Source organism: Pleurodeles waltl, chromosome 5 (genome assembly GCF_031143425.1).
Source record: "Pleurodeles waltl isolate 20211129_DDA chromosome 5, aPleWal1.hap1.20221129, whole genome shotgun sequence".
NCBI lineage: Eukaryota > Metazoa > Chordata > Amphibia > Caudata > Salamandridae > Pleurodeles > Pleurodeles waltl.
In genome coordinates, this window is record NC_090444.1 from 1,153,883,291 (window position 1) to 1,153,904,398 (window position 21,108).

Consider the following 21,108-nt stretch of genomic DNA (forward strand, 5'->3'; position numbering starts at 1 on the left):
TGTGGGCCTACTCTGCCTAGTGTTGCCACCCCAGTCCTGGATCCTTGAAAGTGGACTTAAAGTGCTTTGCCAGCCTCCTTGGACCCAGAGTTGCTCCGTGCTGCAGAGCATCTCCTCTGCTGCACGGAGCAACCCTGGGCAGTACTAATACATCCCAGCTTCTGCATGGATTGGAACTATTGCAAAAACCTGTATCACCTCCACAGCCCACATCACCTTCAGAACCATATCTGTGGGATGCACCCTCGGTGCAGGGCCTTGATTTCCTTGTAGATGGCAGCCTCGACTACGACACTAGACTCCGCATTGAAGCCTCACAGCTCTGTGGAACCGACCATCATCCTAACTGCACGCTGCATCCTTGATGCTGGACATCGCATTGCAAGCCCAATCAATGGGATCCTTGGCAATGACACAGCCCCGCTGTGTCTCAGAACCGATTCCTTGCTTCGACTGCTCAACGCAATGATTCACAAACCAAGATTTAAGGGGCTCTGTTCAGTGTATTCATTGTAATAGTAGTATACCTTAACAACGACATAGCTAGAACTTTCTTAAGACCAATCACCTGGCACAATCAAGCCAAGGAGACATGAATATTCAATTGAATAAAACAGCAGCATGAGTAATTGAAAATCTTTAGCTGTTAATAATGCACCCAATTGGGTCTACCTCAAACTATTTACAGGGTCACCCTTTGAACTTTTTGATTCAGCTGTTGACACCTCCTCCTGGATATAGTTGTCCATGCTAATTCTTCGATGGACGATTGGTTATTCGCCAACTTAGTTATAAGGGTAAACAGAAACACACCGCTGTTAAAAGACTGTAGCTCCAAAGGCCCCATTCAATGCATATAGTGAAAAAATGCATCTTGACATGCTCAGGATTTGCACACACATGCATTTGCTTTCTGTCATACAGAAGCCTAATCAACAGTTTGTGTACATGCTCTCTGTTGTTATTGTGCTGGCTCACATTATATTCTTCATTAGTGGGGTTTTCATGAATGAAGACTATTGCTCTTTACTATCATGAAATACTGCTGAATCTTTCACCCAGCATTTTTTTATTTGTTAAAAAGAAACACCTAAAGGGGGTTCATTTTTTCTAGAAAACAATGGGAATGACTGACTTAGGGGTTTTCTCTCTGTGCACGTGGGACATTTCTGTATTTTTCTTGTTCACAAGCATGATACCATTTATGTTAGTCATGAATTGTAAAAAACAGTGTCAAAGGTCTCTCCAAATAGGGTGGGCTCTGTTGACCCAGCGCCTCTTTGGCACAGAGAAGATATGAAGGAGTTTCTGATACCAGAGACAACAGAAGGAACAAAGGGGCAGATGTATGAAGCTTTTTTACAGGTCATAAACGGCCCACTGGGCCATTTGCAGCCAGTAAAAGTTTTTTTGCCATGTACCATATCTATTTTGCAAGTTGGTAACCTGTTACTGACTCACAAAATAGGGATTGCGACTCGCTGTTAGGAAGGTGCGTGCCAAGGGCATTTCTTCCTAATTAATAGCAAATCGCAGGGCCATGTAGGATTGTTTTGCGACTGGGAATGCGGTCACATAACAACTGTAGTTCCCACTAACTTCAAGTTGGTGATAACACATTCACAGGGTCCCAAACGAGAGTGCAAACATTTTTTAAGATCACGCAGTATTCCCAGGGATCACTGCATACTCTTAAGAAATAAAAATAAAACTTTTCAGTTGTCTTATTGTAATGCATCCCATTTTCCTTTCAGGCAAACAAACTGCATTCCAAAAAGCTGCTTTATTTAAAAAGCAATCACAAACATGGTGGTCTGCTGATCACAGGAAGCCAGAATCCCTGTAGCTGTAGCTGTTCAGAATGGGTCACAAATTGCGACCTTCCTCATGAATATTGATGAGGCAGGTCCATTTGGGACCCAGTGGAAATCGCTAACCGTGTTAAACACACTGTCATACATTGCAGTTTGTGCTTTCCTAATAGTGAATCGCAAAAATTTGCTGTTAGGAAATCGCAAAGCACTTTTTTTATACATCTGACCCCCAAGACATTAATGGAATGCCACACCCACCCATTGGCATAACACAAAATGAGGAGCCCCCTCCTGTAGAATGTGATGAGGGTCCCCTAAATCCCCCATATCTTACAGATATGGGAGATTCAGGGGCTGCAGGGGCCTGTGTTATGCCCCTGAGCCACTTGTTTACACAGGACGTTAAGTTACTGTCCATTTTCAAATTACCCACAACAAATATTTCAAATACTATGGAGGTTGTTTACTAAGATTTCTTATAGGTGGTCATGTGGATCAAATTGATGCAAAGTATTGCGTTGATTGACTTACTGGCCCAGCAGTTTAATCTTCTACTGGAAGACCTAAACATTAATTATTATTAATGAAAATATTATCTATTTTAAGTAAATCTCAACACTTTTAGATTGAGTCCTCAAACTGGCAGACAGTGGTTTTGCATTTTCCAGATAAGAAGGCATTGCTAATAGTTGATTTTCATAATGCTATTTCAGGCACTTGCACTTGCGTGTATTTTTAAGTCACATTAAGATTAGTGGCCGGCTGCACTGTTGGACAATTTTAAAGGGGATTTTTAATTTATACCCTTGTGTAGGACATTGCCAAGTTTTTGACTTCCACCCTTTGTCCCCCAGATTAACAAGTTCCAATTTGAGCATTTAAATATAGGGGATTTTTTAAACACCGTTGTTTGTAAGTTTAATTTGATTTGTTCATTTGAATTGCTTGAGCTGAAGGGGCCTAATTCCCTAATTCCTTTCTTCCAACTTTTACAGAAAGTGGCTGTGCAGCAGTGATTGATTTTATCCTGGTTTTGGCCACTTTGTTCAGAGACCTTGAGGATACTGAAATGCATCAGTGGATTTTAGTGATCATAATCCTACATCCTTGGCGCTGAAGTGGCCAATGACAGCAACATAACAACACTCACCTGAATGTTGCACTTAGCAACACAACATAAACAACAACATATGCAAGTGGCACACATGCTTACACAATCACATCACAATCACATTACCCACTGCAGAAACCTCCACCTCAACCAGCCAATCGCATCAGATGCATATACACATACAGACTCACATACACAACTGGAAGCAAAATACAACAGGTATAGGTCCACTTGCAATGTGCACACATGAACACAGTTTGCAAGTGTGATTGTACCATAATTGTGGTGCCAGCATTTATTTGGCAATGAATACTCACACCAAAATGACAGTTGTGTGTCCCCACCCATGTCTGACCCAATCGTGTTCCCGATATATGCATGTCACAGTAATTTAAAACAATTACTGTGACATTTATATGTGACTGCAGTGATCTCCAGCTTAGTGTGTACTGCCCACACAACATACCCAGGCAATGCGGGTTCCCTACCTTGGAGCCCAGCTGCGGGGGGAAGGGGTCATGTTTTCTCCATGGTCCAGTAGCAGCAGCGACAGAAGGTCTTGTCCAGTTTGGAAGAGTATTGTTGAAAAAGGTAAGTTTTGACTCCATTTTCCTCCCATTCTGCCATCTCAGATGTAGAGGTTGGACCGCCACAGTCGGCTTGGTGGTAAGGCACATCCAAATCTGCACCACAGGAAAGGTGGCTGGAATCCTGCCATCAGCCACTATTTCCTATGGCGCTGTCAACGCGAATTGGAATCCTTGGCAGCGTCAGTCGGACTCGGGTGGGTTATCGCCTATGGGACCACCAACATCTAAATCTATGAGGTGGACTGCCAAGGCCGGTGGACAGGTTTTCAGTCAGAAATCTAGGCTCTAAAATCGTTGAAAGTGGTCCCAGAGGAATTTCATGTTCATCTCAGGGAGATTTGTGCTTTAGAAATGGAATGCTGTAGGAAGGGGTCAATTAATCCTGTGGAGGTCTTAGATGCCTTCTCAGTGATCTGAAAAACAGTTGGAGTTTGCACTATGCTCAAGACCAATACCAATGGGCCCCTCCCTTAATACAGAGGTGGTTTGATAAAAATTGTTCCCAAGCAGACAGAGTCCTACATAAGACATTGAAAAGTCATCCAAAGGACACAAACTGGATCATTAGTTGTAGAAAAGAGTATAAAGCCCAGCTCCTCAGGGGGGAAACAAAAGGTCAAGGAGGAGTCATGGCAGAATTTGCTTCTAGAATTAACATCACAGAATAGTTCTAAATTCTGGGAAATTTCCAATCATCCATTCCTAAATTACTGCCCATAATTATACTTTTTGGCACAAACCTACGCTAACACAGACTTGCGTCAAAAAGTATAGCACCATTCCAGGACGCCAGCCGGGCGCCATATTTAAGGAATGGCCAAAACAGTGCTAATGCCTGGTTAGCGTCAAAATACCTGACTCTAACCAGGTAGGGGAGGCATAGGGAAGACTGGAGGTTGTGCGGGAAAGAATGGCGCTAGTCAGGTTAGAGTCAAAAAAATTACTCTAACCTGACTAGCGTCAGTTTCTTAATGCACAAACCGCACGGACATGACTCCTGTCTTAGTAAAGACAGGAGTCATGCCCCACAGCCCAATGGCCATGCCAAGGGGACTTATATGGCCATGGGGCACAGTGCCATGTAGGGGGGCCCAAGTTAGACCCCCCCTATGGCACTCTGTTTTTTTTTTTATTATTACAATCTTACCTGGGATGGGTCCCCCCATCCTTAGGTGTCCTCCAGGTGTGGGTGCGGGTGGTTGGGTGGGGGGTGTCCCTGGTGGCAGGGAAAGGCACAAGTAGGCTATTTCCATGGTCTCTGACCATGGAAAAAGGCCCACAGGTTCCCTAATGCCTGCCCTGACCCAGGCATTAAATAATGGTGGAAAGGAAGCTTAATGCTATTATTTAAGGCCCTCCTCCTCCCGTGCGTGATTTTTGCACGGGAGGAAAAATAAGGCGCTAGGGCCTTTGAGTCATTTTTTGCCCAGGAACACCTACCTTGCATCTCATTGATGCAAGGTAGTTTTCCCCAGGCAAAAAGTGACTTTAGCTCCAATATTTTTGCGCTAGACATGTCTAGCACCAAAATATAAATATGGAGTTAAGTTTACGCTGGATTTGCGTAAAACAAATGATGCAAATCCGACGCAAATAGACTATAAATATGGGCCTTAGGGCCAGATGTACCAAATGATTTTACCCATTCTGTGTCTATGGGAAAAAGTTTTCGTACATATGGCCCTTAGTCTCCTGTCACATCCCTGCAGATGCCTGTGTCAATCATTTTGAAGCAATATATATGCCATGGGCCTGGTCCCGCTAAGACTTCTTCTCTAATGGGCATATCATCCTTATCTGTGGGCCATGCGGAAGTAAGAAATATCATTGTGGCCTTTTCTATTAACAAGGTCCCAGGTCCAGATGGGATCCTAGCCAATCTATTACTGAGTTATCCTGATTTTTTGACTCCTATATTGACCCATAGTATTAACCCCTACGGTGCCTGGGACGAGGTGGCCTCGTCCTCGCACACGGTCCCTGGGTACCGGGGACGAGATCAGCTTGTCCTTCAATGGACCCACCAGGGTTTTTTTTTTTTTGTTCCCCTTTGGTTTTTTTTGTGCTGGGGCACAGAACTGTTGCCCATTTCTGCCTTCTTTGGGGGCAGATTGGCCTATTTTTTGTAGGCCCATCTGCCACCAAGGGGGGCAGAATCCAATTAGGCACAAGGGAAAGTTTGTAAATGCTTGGTGGCAGGGTGTTTGTCAACTGGCAAAGTATTTGTATTTGTGTTTAGAACAGTTTATTTCTCCTTTTTGTTCTAGTTCAAAGATTTTGCTTCCTTGGCTGTGGATCCTTGCAGTTTTGGCAGTAGCTGTCCTGCGGTTTGTGTAGTTACATGTTTTAGGTAAGAAAAAGCAATTTTCTTCAAAGGAGTATTGTTGACATGCATGAATGAAATGTCTGTAGGTGGTGTACTAAATGCAGGATTGTGTGTAAAATTGTCCATAGATTTGTGCACAATGATATTTGTGTTGTCGTATGTCTAATTTGCTTTTCTTTTTTTTCTTTTTAGTGGGATATCATTGGTGATTGCTGTGTCTGTGCAGAGTAGTTGCTGGTGAGTCTAGCTTTTTCAAGCAAGTGAGTGGTATCGTTTTTTAATATATAACTCTTTGTGATAAAGCTACACTTTGTGTATTACTTATTTTAGACATTGCTGGCTGTTGTTGGCAATCCATTTTTTGCTAGAAAGGATCATGGCTAGCCGCAGAGTGACCGCTCAGCAGGTTGTTGGCAGGCTTTTTGAGTCGTCTTATGACCATGATTATGAGACTGACTCTGCATCAGAGGCAGAGCAGGAAGTGAGAGATTCTGGCAGTGAGTTTTCTGTCTGAGAGGAATCTTCTGATGAGGAGGCCATTCTGAGTGCAAATTAAGGGCCTGTTTTAGAAGAGGACACTGACGTGCCAATAGTGCAGCAACCTGGATCTGAAAGGTTTCCCATTGGAAGACCTGACACCTGGGTTGCCCCACACATGGAGCAGCCACAGTTGCCTGCCTTTACTGGTCTTCGAGGGTGTAGAGTAAATGCGGAAAACTTTTTGCCTGTCAATTTCTATGAGTTGTTTATAGACAATGTATTTTTGGAAGAGATTGTTGAGCCGACTAATTTGTATGCGGGCAGTATTTGAGGGACAACGCTGCCAGACTTAGGCCTCAGCCTAGAGCTACCCAGTGGATCCCCACAAATCTGGAAGAGATGAAAAAGTTCTTGGGTTTGACTTTTTTGATGGGGTTGATAAGGAAGCCGTCACTGGCTTCTTATTGGTCTACTAGTCCCTTGATGGCAACGGCTATGTTTCCTGCAACCGTGACTCATATTCGGTATTTGCTTCTTCTTCAGATGCTGCATTTTGTTGACAATGCTTCAGCCTTGCCACGAGATCACCCCTGTTGTGAATGTCTTTTTAAGATTAGGCCTGTCCTTGATCATTTTGTAGATCCGTTTTCAGATGTTTATGTTCCAGGCAAAGAAATGAGTGTGGACGAGTCTTTGGTCCTGTTCAAGGGGCATTTGGTTTTTAAGCAGTACATTCCTAGCAAGAGGGCACGGTATGGAATTAAAATGTATATGTTGTCTGAAAGTAGTACAGGATATGTGTATAATTTTCGGGTCTATACTGGTAGGGATTCCAGTATTGATTCCCCTGGTTGTCCGCCCACTTTTGGAGTTAGTGAGAAAATTGCGTGGAAACTTGGTAGATGACTGTTTAACAAAGGTCACCATTTGAATATAGATAACGTCTACATTGGAGTGCAGTTGTTCAAGGAATTGTTCAGAGTGGACACTTTTGCTTGTGGCACAATCCGATCTAACTGCAAAGGCTATCCAAGGGAGTTTGTCTGTTAAAAACTTGAGAGGGGACAGTGCAGTGCCTTGCGTAGTAATGAGCTGCCAGCTCTGAAATATTCAGACAGGAGGGATGTGTACACACTAACTACCATCCATGATGAGAGTACTTCCCTTGTGACTGTTTGGGGTCAAGTTGCAGTAGGCTCTCATTATTCTATTGAGACTACTGGATTTTGAGCAGCAAGATCATCCACAGTGTGCGAGACTGAGTCTGACGCACTGTGGGTGACACCTGTCGCTCCAAATCTGGGTTTTCCTCCAGCTAACTAGCAGTGCCTCGTCTCTCCCAAAAGGTAGAGATGATTGGGCAGCCGAGCGCATGACATATCATACTTCTCAGGGAAGTCGTGGTCACTCAGGTCGCATCCGGTTCTCTCATTTGCAATTCAGTCTCATATATAAATGACAATAAAAATTGCAGTATGAGTTTTAAAGACTGGTTTTAAAAAACAACTGCATTTTAGATAGCAAAGCGTGAGCTGCAATAACCAGGACGACACAACATGACAATATTAAAATGGTGACGATGAGAGTGAAGCATAAGAATAACGCTATCATATTGCCACTAGAATCGATGGACTATTTCATATCTGAGTCATAATCTGAGCACAGCATGTTAAGCTCTAATTCTGCCTTTCAGGTTCCCCTGGGAGGACATCGACCCTCATACCTGAGCAAAAGCCTGTAGTCTGCGTTAGCATCTGCAGCGAAGCATTCAGCAATCAGCATACATTCGTGGTTCCCTGGCTGGAATCTTCCTCTTCCTTTATGGCATGTCGGACTGCGACTGCTGACACTTTTTTCTTTTTAAATTGTTGTTTTTGTTGGGCAGGTTTCTCTTCCTTTTTAACAGAAACCTCCGAAGAGCGTTGTGATTCCTGTGTCGGTTTCACGTACTCTGTCCTTCGCTCTGATCGCCCACCTCTCTCATTTCTCTTTTCCAATGAGTCCTGAAAGGAACAAGCTTGGCGTGTATCAGTATATTGATATTTATCAGGCGTTTTTATATTATCTCTATTTCTGCGATTATACCTAATCTGTGGGGTCTCCGTACGCGGAGATTCTCCCCTTTCTTTCTTAGGCATTTGTTGCTTTTTATCCAAGCGTTTCTTATTACCCTCAGGTGTTTGTTTGGTGGTATCCTTATTTGATTTACCCTGAAATAGAGCTTTTTGTGGTCTGGCCCCTAGGTTATCTCGACCGATACTTGAATAGGTCTCTGCTATTATTTTAGGCAGCTCTCGTTCTTGATCTTGTTGCGGAACATCACAAAGCTGCATGGGCACTGCAAGTGTGACTGCTTACACTTTAAGGTTACTTAAAATAATTGAGGACACTGTGGCAAAATTGCCCATCAATTGCATCCCGAAATCTAGGGTCGGGGCAGCCCCGTATTCATCTTGAACTTGTTTCAGCACTTCTGGTAAATTGGCAAGTGTCGGTGTACCGTGTGCAGTTTTGTAGAGCACGGCAAATACCCTGCCCCAGGTATTACAGGTTTCTACTGTAGGGACCATCCCGAAAGGCAAGCACATCGTTAATATTCTATGTTAATCCTGAGGTCCCGTATGGGGAAATACTGCTGCCAGCGTATTAATTTTCTGTGCTAACCAAACTTGCATGCATTTTGGACTACAATAAGCACATAGGCGGTGTTGGTAATGTAGATCAGAGGTTGGAACCTTACACTGCTCTTTGTAAGTCTTATGTGTGATATAAAAAGTTTGCCATCCATTTGTTTATTTGGCAACTTTTAATACTTTATTGTGTTCAAGGATTGTTCCCCTGAGTCTAGGATGAAATTTGTTAAATTTCAGGTGTCATTGATAGAGAGCCTTATTGTGGTGGAACAGGCAAGAGTTCCTAGAGTAGCAGTGGTGGAGGATGTGACTAGATTGAAAGATCACCACTTTCCTGACCACATTCCTCTCGCTCTCAAAAAAAGACTTCCCTTAACCAAATGTTGAGTCTGTGCCCGAAGAGGTATCTGGAGGGAGAACCGGATGTACTGACCCGATTGCCCTTCAAAGCCTGGGCTGTGTGTGGCCAGCTGTTTCAGGAGTTACCACACCCAGAATTTCTGGGAAATACCTTGAGCATAACCTGCCTGTTTTATATTTTCATATGCTCAGTCTCACGGTTGGCATTTCCGTCATGTATTCAGTTACAGCTTTTGTGTTTGTAGTTGTGTACTTATATATAATTAGTTAGTGGTTTCTTTGTTGTTTAAAAACAAAAAAAGTGATGGTGTGCATGGAGTGGTGCTTGGCTGATGCTGTGCGTGGAGTGGCGCATGGCTGGCGGTGTGTGTGGAGTGGCGCTTGGCTGCTGTTGTGTGTGGAGTGGCGCTTGGCTGGAAGTGTGCATTGGGTTGCACTTGGCTGGCGGTGTGCATGGAGTAGCACATGGCTGGCAGAGTGCATGGAATGGCGCTTGGCAGGCGGTGTGTGTGGTGTGGCGCTTGGCTGGCGGTGTGCGTGCAGTGGCACTTGGCTGGCGGTGTGCGTGGAGTGGTGCTTGGCTGGCAGTGCCAGCCAAACACCAATCCACACACTCCCACAGCTGGTGTGATTGCTGTATCAGACATGTGGGCATATGTAAGTGATGGGCCCTTGAGTGGCGCTGTTTGTCGATGCGAGTGTTGTAATGTGCTGGGCCCATGGCTGGCGGCGTGAATTGTCTTGTGGATGTCATGTATGACAGGTGTGTGAATGGACTGTAAAGCGATTGGTGCCTTGTTGTGGCTTTACAGCTCACGAGTTGTCAGTCAATGGTTCAGTTTTTTGGCCGTTCAGTTATTAACATTGCATTTCATTTTTGTGAAATTTCTTATTAACCCCTTCGCTGCCAGGCCTTTTCCCCCTCCTGTGCGAGCCTTTTTTTGGCTATTTGGAGCAGTTCGCGCTTAGGCCCTCATAACTTTTTGTTCACATAAGCTACCCACGCCAAATTTGCGTCCTTTTCTTCCAACATCCTAGGGATTCTAGAGGTACCCAGACTTTGTGGGTTCCCCAGAAGGAGGCCAAGAAATTAGCCAAAAAACAGTGAAAATTTCGTTTTTTTCAAAAAAATGGGAAAAATGGGCTGCAAAGGAAGGCTTGTGTTTTTTTCCCTGAAAAGGGGCATCAACAAAGGGTTTGCGGTGATAAAATCACCAGCTTCCCAGCTTTCAGGAACAGGCAGACTTGAATCAGAAAACCCAATTTTTCAAGACAATTTTGGCATTTTACTGGGACATACCCCATTTTTACGATTTTTTGTGCTTTCAGCCTCCTTCCAGTCAGTGACAGAAATGGGCATGAAACCAACGCTGGATCCCGGAAACCGCAACATTTTAGAAAAGTAGACAAAAATCTGAATTCAGCAAGGGGTAATTTGTGTAGATCCTACAAGGGTTTCCTACAGAAAATAACAACTGAAAAAGAAAAATATTGAAATTGAGGTGAAAAAAACATCAATTTTTCTCTACGTTTTACTCTGTAACTTTTTCCAGCAATGTCAGATTTTTGAAAGCAATATACTGTTACGTCTGCTGGACTCTTATGGTTGCGGGGATATATAGGGCTTATAGGTTCATAAAGAACTCTAGGTACCCAGAGCCAATAAATGACCTGCACCCTAGCGTGGGTTTTCAATCTATGCCGGGTATACAGCAATTCATGTGCTGAAATATAAAGATATAAAGAGTAAAAAATAGCTATCAAGAAAACCTTTGTATTTCCAAAAAGGGCACAAGATAAGGTGTTGAGAAGCAGTGGTTATTTGCACATCTCTGAATTCTGGGGTGCCCATACTAGCATGTGAATTACAGGGCATTTCTCAAATAGATGTCTTTTTTACACACTGTCTTCCATTTGGAAGGAAATAATGTAGAGAAAGACAAGGGGCAATAACACTTGTTTTGCTATTCTATGTTCCCCCAAGTCTCCCGATAAAAATGATACCTCACTTGTGTGGGTAGGCCTAGCGCCCGCGACAGGATATGCCCCAAAACACAACGTGGACACATCACAGAAAACAGAGCTGTTTTTAGCAAAGTACCTACCTGTAGATTTTGGCCTCTAGCTCAGCCGCCACCTAGGGAAACCTACCAAACCTGTGCATTTCTGAAAACTAGAGACCTAGGGGAATCCAAGATGGGGTGACTTGTGAGCTCGGACCAGGTTCTGTTACCCAGAATCCTTTGCAAACCTCAAACTCTGGCTAAAAAAACACATGTTCCTCACATTTCTGTGGCAGAAAGTTCTGGAATCTGAGAGGAGCCACGAATTTCCTTCCACCCAGCGTTCCCCCATGTCTCCCGATAAAAATGATACCTCACTTGTGTGGGTAGGCCTAGCGCCCGCAACAGAAAACGCCCCAAAGCGCAACGTGGACACATCCAAATTTTTGAAGGAAAACAGAGGTGTTTTTTACAAAGTGCATACCTGTAGATTTTGGCCTGTAGCTCAGCCGCCACCTAGGGAAACCTACCAAACCTGTGCATTTCTGAAAACTAGAGACCTAGGGGAATCCAAGATGGGGTGACTTGTGTGGCTCGGACCAGGTTCTGTTACCCAGAATCCTTTGCAAACCTCAAAATTTGGTTAAAAAAACACATGCTCCTAACATTTCGGTGGCAGAAAGTTCTGGAATCTGAGAGGAGCCACAAATTTCCTTCCACCCAGCGTTGCCGCACGTCTCCCGATAAAAATGATACCTCACTTGTGTGCGTAGGCCTAGCGCTCGCGACAGGAAACGCCCCAAAGCGCAACGTGGACACATCCAAATTTGTGAAGGAAAACAGAGGTGTTTTTTGCAAAGTGCCTACATGTAGATTTTGGCCTGTAGCTCAGCCGCCACCTAGGGAAACCTACCAAACCTGTGCATTTCTGAAAACTAGAGACCTAGGGGAATCCAAGATGGGGTGACTTGTGTGGCTCGGACCAGGTTCTGTTACCCAGAATCCTTTGCAAATCTCAAAATTTGGCTAAAAAAAACACATGTTCCTCAAATTTCTGTGGCAGAAAGTTCTGGAATCTGAGAGGAGCCACAAATTTCCTTCCACCCAGCGTTCCCCCACGTCTCCCGATAAAAATGATACCTATCTTGTGTGGGTAGGCCTAGCGCCTGCGACAGAAAACGCCCCAAAGCACAACGTGGACACATCCAAATTTGTGAAGGAAAACAGAGGTGTTTTTTGCAAAGTGCCTACCTGTAGATTTTGGCCTGTAGCTCAGCCGCCACCTAGGGAAACCTACCAAACCTGTGCATTTCTGAAAACTAGAGACCTAGGGGAATCCAAGATGGGGTGACTTGTGTGGCTTGGACCAGGTTCTGTTACCCAGAATCCTTTGCAAACCTCAAAATCTGGCTAAAAAACCACATGTTCCTCACATTTCTGTGGCAGAAAGTTCTGGAATCTGAGAGGAGCCACAAATTTCCTTCCAGCCAGCGTTCCCCCACGTCTCTCGATAAAAATGATACCTCACTTGTGTGGGTAGGCCTAGCGCCCGCGACAGGAAACGCCCCAAAGCGCAACGTGGACACATCCAAATTTGTGAAGGAAAACAGAGGTGTTTTTTGCAAAGTGCCTACCTGTAGATTTTGGCCGGTAGCTCAGCCGCCACCTGGGGAAACCTACCAAACCTGTGCATTTCTGAAAACTAGAGACCTAGGGGAATCCAAGATGGGGTGACTTGTGAGCTCGGACCAGGTTCTGTTACCCAGAATTCTTTGCAAACCTCAAACTCTGGCTAAAAAAACACATGTTCCTCACATTTCTGTGGCAGAAAGTTCTGGAATCTGAGAGGAGCCACGAATTTCCTTCCACCCAGCGTTCCCCCACGTCTCCCGATAAAAGTGATACCTCACTTGTGTGCGTAGGCCTAGCGCCCGTGACAGGAAACGCCCCAAAGCGCAACGTGGACACAGCCAAATTTTTGAAGGAAAACAGAGGTGTTTTTTACAAAGTGCCTACCTGTAGATTTTGGCCTGTAGCTCAGCCGCCACCTAGGGAAACCTACCAAACCTGTGCATTTCTGAAAACTAGAGACCTAGGGGAATCCAAGATGGGGTGACTTGTGTGGCTCGGACCAGGTTCTGTTACCCAGAATCCTTTGCAAACCTCAAAATTTGGTTAAAAAAACACATGCTCCTAACATTTCGGTGGCAGAAAGTTCTGGAATCTGAGAGGAGCCACAAATTTCCTTCCACCCAGCGTTCCCCCACGTCTCCCATTACAAATGATACCTCACTTGTGTGGGTAGGCCTAGCGCCTGCGACAGGAAATGCCCCAAAGCGCAACGTGGACACATCCAAATTTGTGAAGGAAAACAGAGGTGTTTTTTGCAAAGTGCCTACCTGTAGATTTTGGCCTGTAGCTCAGCCGCCACCTAGGGAAACCTACCAAACCTGTGCATTTCTGAAAACTAGAGACCTAGGGGAATCCAAGATGGGGTGACTTGTGTGGCTCGGACCAGGTTCTGTTACCCAGAATCCTTTGCAAATCTCAAAATTTGGCTAAAAAAACACATGTTCCTCACATTTCTGTGGCAGAAAGTTCTGGAATCTTAGAGGAGCCACAAATGTCCTTCCACCCAGCGTTCCCCCATGTCTCCCGATAAAAATGATACCTCACTTGTGTGGGTAGGCCTAGCGCCCGCAACAGAAAACGCCCCAAAGCGCAACGTGGACACATCCAAATTTTTGAAGGAAAACAGAGGTGTTTTTTGCAAAGTGCCTACCTGTAGATTTTGGCCTGTAGCTCAGCCGCCACCTAGGGAAACCTACCAAACCTGTGCATTTCTGAAAACTAGAGACCTAGGGGAATCCAAGATGGGGTGACTTGTGTGGCTTGGACCAGGTTCTGTTACCCAGAATCCTTTGCAAACCTCAAAATCTGGCTAAAAAAACACATGTTCCTCACATTTCTGTGGCAGAAAGTTCTGGAATCTGAGAGGAGCCACGAATTTCCTTCCACCCAGCGTTCCCCCACGTCTCCCGATAAAAGTGATACCTCACTTGTGTGCGTAGGCCTAGCGCCCGTGACAGGAAACGCCCCAAAGCGCAACGTGGACACAGCCAAATTTTTGAAGGAAAACAGAGGTGTTTTTTACAAAGTGCCTACCTGTAGATTTTGGCCTGTAGCTCAGCCGCCACCCAGGGAAACCTACCAAACCTGTGCATTTCTGAAAACTAGAGACCTAGGGGAATCCAAGATGGGGTGACTTGTGTGGCTCGGACCATGTTCTGTTACCCAGAATCCTTTGCAAATCTCAAAATTTGGCTAAAAAAACACATGTTCCTCACATTTCTGTGGCAGAAAGTTCTGGAATCTGAGAGGAGCCAAAAATTTCCTTCCACCCAGCGTTCCCCCACGTCTCCCGATAAAAATGATACCTCACTTGTGTGGGTAGGCCTAGCGCCCGCGACAGGAAACGCCCCAAAGCGCAACGTGGACACATCCAAATTTGTGAAGGAAAACAGAGGTGTTTTTTGCAAAGTGCCTACCTGTAGATTTTGGCCTGTAGCTCAGCCGCCACCTGGGGAAACCTACCAAACCTGTGCATTTCTGAGAACTAGAGACCTAGGGGAATCCAAGATGGGGTGACTTGTGTGGCTCGGACCAGGTTCTGTTACCCAGAATCCTTTGCAAACCTCAAAATCTGGCTAAAAAAACACATGTTCCTCACATTTCTGTGGCAGAAAGTTCTGGAATCTGAGAGGAGCCACGAATTTCCTTCCACCCAGCGTTCCCCCACGTCTCCCGATAAAAGTGATACCTCACTTGTGTGGGTAGGCCTAGCGCCCGCAACAGAAAACGCCCCAAAGCGCAACGTGGACACATCCAAATTTTTTAAGGAAAACAGAGGTGTTTTTTGCAAAGTGCCTACCTGTAGATTTTGGCCTGTAGCTCAGCCGCCACCTAGGGAAACCTACGAAACCTGTGCATTTCTGAAAACTAGAGACCTAGGGGAATCCAAGATGGGGTGACTTGTGTGGCTCGGACCAGGTTCTGTTACCCAGAATCCTTTGCAAACCTCAAAATTTGGCTAAAAAAACAAAGGTTCCTAACATTTCTGTGGCAGAAAGTTCTGGAATCTGAGAGGAGCCACAAATTTCCTTCCACCCAGCGTTGCCCCACGTCTCCCGATAAAAATGATACCTCACTTGTGTGGGTAGGCCTAGCGCCCGCGACAGAAAACGCCCCAAAGCGCAACGTGGACACATCCAAATTTGTGAAGGAAAACAGAGGTGTTTTTTGCAAAGTGCCTACCTGTAGATTTTGGCCTGTAGCTCAGCCGCCACCTAGGGAAACCTACCAAACCTGTGCATTTCTGAAAACTAGAGACCTAGGGGAATCCAAGATGGGGTGACTTGTGTGGCTCGGACCAGGTTCTGTTACCCAGAATCCTTTGCAAACCTCAAAATCTGGCTAAAAAAACACATGTTCCTCACATTTCTGTGGCAGAAAGTTCTGGAATCCGAGAGGAGCCACAAATTTCCTTCCAGCCAGCGTTCCTCGACGTCTCCCGATAAAAATGATACATCACTTGTGTGGGTAGGCCTAGCGCCCGCGACAGGAAACGCCCCAAAGCGCAACGTGGACACATCTAAATTTGTGAAGGAAAACAGAGGTGTTTTTTGCAAAGTGCCTACCTGTAGATTTTGGCCTGTAGCTCAGCCGCCACCTGGGGAAACCTACCAAACCTGTGTATTTCTGAAAACTAGAGACCCAGGGGAATCCAAGATGGGGTGACTTGTGTGGCTCGGACCAGGTTCTGTTACCCAGAATCCTTTGCAAACCTCAAAATCTGGCAAAAAAAACACATGTTCCTCACATTTCTGTGGCAGAAAGTTCTGGAATCTGAGAGGAGCCACGAATTTCCTTCAACCCAGCGTTCCCCCACGTCTCCCGATAAAAGTGATACCTCACTTGTGTGCGTAGGCCTAGCGCCCGTGACAGGAAACGCCCCAAAGCGCAAAGTGGACACAGCCAAATTTTTGAAGGAAAACAGAGGTGTTTTTTGCAAAGTGCCTACCTGTAGATTTTGGCCTGTAGCTCAGCCGCCACCTAGGGAAACCTACCAAACCTGTGCATTTCTGAAAACTAGAGACCTAGGGGAATCCAAGATGGGGTGACTTGTGTGGCTCGGACCAGGTTCTTTTACCCAGAATCCTTTGCAAACCTCAAAATTTGGCTAAAAAAACAAAGGTTCCTAACATTTCTGTGGCAGAAAGTTCTGGAATCTGAGAGGAGCCACAAATTTCCTTCCACCCAGCGTTGCCCCACGTCTCCCGATAAAAATGATACCTCACTTGTGTGGGTAGGCCTAGCGCCCGCGACAGGAAACGCCCCAAAGCACAACGTGGACACATCCAAATTTGTGAAGGAAAAAAGAGATGTTTTTTGCAAAGTGCCTACCTGTAGATTTTGGCCTGTAGCTCAGCCGCCACCTAGGGAAACCTACCAAACCTGTGCATTTCTGAAAACTAGAGACCTAGGGGAATCGAAGATGGGGTGACTTGTGTGGATCGGACCAGGTTCTGTTACCCAGAATCCTTTGCAAATCTCAAAATTTGGCTAAAAAAAACACATGTTCCTCAAATTTCTGTGGCAGAAAGTTCTGGAATCGGAGAGGAGCCGCAAATTTCCTTCCACCCAGCGTTCCCCCACGTCTCCCGATAAAAATGATACCTCACTTGTGTGAGTAGGCCTAGCGTCCGCGACAGAAAACGCCCCAAAGCGCAACGTGGACACATCCAAATTTGTGAAGGAAAACAGAGGTGTTTTTTGCAAAGTGCCTACCTTGTAGATTTTGGCCTGTAGCTCAGCCACCACCTAGGGAAACCTACCAAACCTGTGCATTTCTGAAAACTAGAGACCTAGGGGAATCCAAGATGGGGTGACTTGTGTGGATCGGAACAGGTTCTGTTACCCAGAATCCTTTGCAAACCTCAAAATCTGGCAAAAAAACACATGTTCCTCACATACCTGTGGCAGAAAGTTCTGGAATCTGAGAGGAGCCACAAATTTCCTTCCAGCCAGCGTTCCCCCACGTCTCACGATAAAAATGATACCTCACTTGTGTGGGTAGGCCTAGCACCCGCGACAGGAAACGCCCCAAAGCGCAACGTGGACACATCCAAATTTGAGAAGGAAAACAGAGGTGTTTTTTGCAAAGTGCCTACCTGTAGATTTTGTCCTGTAGCTCAGCCGCCACCTAGGGAAACCTACCAAACCTGTGCATTTCTGAAAACTAGAGACATAGGGGAATCCAAGATGGGGTGACTTGTGTGGCTCGGACCAGGTTCTGTTACCCAGAATCCTTTGCAAACCTCAAAATCTGGCTAAAAAAACACATGTTCCTCACATTTCTGTGGCAGAAAGTTCTGGAATCTGAGAGGAGCCACGAATTTCCTTCCACCCAGCGTTCCCCCATGTCTCCCGATAAAAATGATACCTCACTTGTGTGCGTAGGCCTAGCACCCGTGACAGGAAACGCCCCAAAGCGCAACGTGGACACAGCCAAATTTTTGAAGGAAAACAGAGGTGTTTTTTGCAAAGTGCCTACCTGTAGATTTTGGCCTGTAGCTCAGCCGCCACCTAGGGAAACCTACCAAACCTGTGCATTTCTGAAAACTAGAGACCTAGGGGAATCCAAGATGGGGTGACTTGTGTGGCTCGGACCAGGTTCTGTTACCCAGAATCCTTTGCAAACCTCAAAATTTGGCTAAAAAAACAAAGGTTCCTAACATTTCTGTGGCAGAAAGTTCTGGAATCTGAGAGGAGCCACAAATTTCCTTCCACCCAGCGTTGCCCCACGTCTCCCGATAAAAATGATACCTCACTTGTGTGGGTAGGCCTAGCGCCCGCGACAGAAAACGCCCCAAAGCGCAACGTGGACACATCCAAATTTGTGAAGGAAAACAGAGGTGTTTTTTGCAAAGTGCCTACCTGTAGATTTTGGCCTGTAGCTCAGCCGCCACCTAGGGAAACCTACCAAACCTGTGCATTTCTGAAAACTAGAGACCTAGGGGAATCCAAGATGGGGTGACTTGTGTGGCTCGGACTAGGTTCTGTTACCCAGAATCCTTTGCAAACCTCAAAATCTGGCTAAAAAAACACATGTTCCTCACATTTCTGTGGCAGAAAGTTCTGGAATCTGAGAGGAGCCACAAATTTCCTTCCAGCCAGCGTTCCCCGACGTCTCCCGATAAAAATGATACCTCACTTGTGTGGGTAGGCCTAGCGCCCGCGACAGGAAACGCCCCAAAGCGCAACGTGGACACATCCAAATTTGTGAAGGAAAACAGAGGTGTTTTTTGCAAAGTGCCTACCTGTAGATTTTGGCCGGTAGCTCAGCCGCCACCTGGGGAAACCTACCAAACCTGTGCATTTCTGAAAACTAGAGACCTAGGGGAATCCAAGATGGGGTGACTTGTGAGCTCGGACCAGGTTCTGTTACCCAGAATCCTTTGCAAACCTCAAACTCTGGCTAAAAAAACACATGTTCCTCACATTTCTGTGGCAGAAAGTTCTGGAATCTGAGAGGAGCCACGAATTTCCTTCCACCCAGCGTTCCCCCACGTCTCCCGATAAAAGTGATACCTCACTTGTGTGCGTAGGCCTAGCGCCCGTGACAGGAAACGCCCCAAAGCGCAACGTGGACACAGCCAAATTTTTGAAGGAAAACAGAGGTGTTTTTTACAAAGTGCCTACCTGTAGATTTTGGCCTGTAGCTCAGCCGCCACCTAGGGAAACCTACCAAACCTGTGCATTTCTGAAAACTAGAGACCTAGGGGAATCCAAGATGGGGTGACTTGTGTGGCTCGGACCAGGTTCTGTTACCCAGAATCCTTTGCAAACCTCAAAATTTGGTTAAAAAAACACATGCTCCTAACATTTCGGTGGCAGAAAGTTCTGGAATCTGAGAGGAGCCACAAATTTCCTTCCACCCAGCGTTCCCCCACGTCTCCCATTACAAATGATACCTCACTTGTGTGGGTAGGCCTAGCGCCTGCGACAGGAAATGCCCCAAAGCGCAACGTGGACACATCCAAATTTGTGAAGGAAAACAGAGGTGTTTTTTGCAAAGTGCCTACCTGTAGATTTTGGCCTGTAGCTCAGCCGCCACCTAGGGAAACCTACCAAACCTGTGCATTTCTGAAAACTAGAGACCTAGGGGAATCCAAGATGGGGTGACTTGTGTGGCTCGGACCAGGTTCTGTTACCCAGAATCCTTTGCAAATCTCAAAATTTGGCTAAAAAAACACATGTTCCTCACATTTCTGTGGCAGAAAGTTCTGGAATCTTAGAGGAGCCACAAATGTCCTTCCACCCAGCGTTCCCCCATGTCTCCCGATAAAAATGATACCTCACTTGTGTGGGTAGGCCTAGCGCCCGCAACAGAAAACGCCCCAAAGCGCAACGTGGACACATCCAAATTTTTGAAGGAAAACAGAGGTGTTTTTTGCAAAGTGCCTACCTGTAGATTTTGGCCTGTAGCTCAGCCGCCACCTAGGGAAACCTACCAAACCTGTGCATTTCTGAAAACTAGAGACCTAGGGGAATCCAAGATGGGGTGACTTGTGTGGCTTGGACCAGGTTCTGTTACCCAGAATCCTTTGCAAACCTCAAAATCTGGCTAAAAAAACACATGTTCCTCACATTTCTGTGGCAGAAAGTTCTGGAATCTGAGAGGAGCCACGAATTTCCTTCCACCCAGCGTTCCCCCACGTCTCCCGATAAAAGTGATACCTCACTTGTGTGCGTAGGCCTAGCGCCCGTGACAGGAAACGCCCCAAAGCGCAACGTGGACACAGCCAAATTTTTGAAGGAAAACAGAGGTGTTTTTTACAAAGTGCCTACCTGTAGATTTTGGCCTGTAGCTCAGCCGCCACCCAGGGAAACCTACCAAACCTGTGCATTTCTGAAAACTAGAGACCTAGGGGAATCCAAGATGGGGTGACTTGTGTGGCTCGGACCATGTTCTGTTACCCAGAATCCTTTGCAAATCTCAAAATTTGGCTAAAAAAACACATGTTCCTCACATTTCTGTGGCAGAAAGTTCTGGAATCTGAGAGGAGCCAAAAATTTCCTTCCACCCAGCGTTCCCCCACGTCTCCCGATAAAAATGATACCTCACTTGTGTGGGTAGGCCTAGCGCCCGCGACAGGAAACGCCCCAAAGCGCAACGTGGACACATCCAAATTTGTGAAGGAAAACAGAGGTGTTTTTTGCAAAGTGCCTACCTGTAGATTTTGGCCTGTAGCTCAGCCGCCACCTGGGGAAACCTACCAAACCTGTGCATTTCTGAGAACTAGAGACCTAGGGGAATCCAAGATGGGGTGACTTGTGTGGCTCGGACCAGGTTCTGTTACCCAGAATCCTTTGCAAACCTCAAAATCTGGCTAAAAAAACACATGTTCCTCACATTTCTGTGGCAGAAAGTTCTGGAATCTGAGAGGAGCCACGAATTTCCTTCCACCCAGCGTTCCCCCACGTCTCCCGATAAAAGTGATACCTCACTTGTGTGGGTAGGCCTAGCGCCCGCAACAGAAAACGCCCCAAAGCGCAACGTGGACACATCCAAATTTTTTAAGGAAAACAGAGGTGTTTTTTGCAAAGTGCCTACCTGTAGATTTTGGCCTGTAGCTCAGCCGCCACCTAGGGAAACCTACGAAACCTGTGCATTTCTGAAAACTAGAGACCTAGGGGAATCCAAGATGGGGTGACTTGTGTGGCTCGGA